The sequence below is a fragment of the Haliaeetus leucocephalus genome, unplaced genomic scaffold (genome assembly GCF_000737465.1).
Source record: "Haliaeetus leucocephalus isolate CR32 unplaced genomic scaffold, Haliaeetus_leucocephalus-4.0 Scaffold294, whole genome shotgun sequence".
Classification (NCBI taxonomy): domain Eukaryota; kingdom Metazoa; phylum Chordata; class Aves; order Accipitriformes; family Accipitridae; genus Haliaeetus; species Haliaeetus leucocephalus.
This window is the reverse complement of record NW_010972730.1, coordinates 62,398-63,008: the sequence shown is the minus strand read 5'-3', so window position 1 is coordinate 63,008 and position 611 is coordinate 62,398.

The following is a 611-nucleotide window of genomic DNA, read 5'->3' as shown; positions in this document are numbered from 1 at the left end:
CAAGATTAATCTCTAGGGCGTCACCAACAGAAATCGAGACCAGAATTAAGGCGCTTGGATTACTCTCAAGTTGCCCAAGTCTAAGCCTTTTTTTCCCAGGAGGTGGAAAGGAAGAGGTCATCGGTTTTGGGACACGCTGGCCTCTTTCCATGGAGAGACAGAAATTTGATGGATGGAGATGGAGGTGTTGGCAGCTTGGTGATTCCTGGCAGCTCACACCAATGCTCTAGTACTAAATGAAGAGGCTGTTGAGGTCTGGAAGATGTTTGCTTTTTTCACATTAGCAAGAAAAAAGACACCAAACCAAACAACCTCCCGCCCCCAGCACAAACAATTTTTCTATTTTTATTTTGCTTTGAGACCGTTGGGGTTTTTGTTTTCTCCAACATACCTCTGGGAAGCTTAGTTGCAAAGAAGTCAAAGTATTTTTTAACCAGGACATCAGCAGTTTGAAAACAAGAATTTCCATCTGGATGACTTGGGCCACTTGTCTATAGATATCAAAGGGGGAAGAAATGTGACTTTTCCAGTGCAGTTAGTTATTTGTGGATAGAAACATGAGAGACAGGGGTGGGACGGGGGCTGGGAGTTAACCAGATCCAGAGAATCCC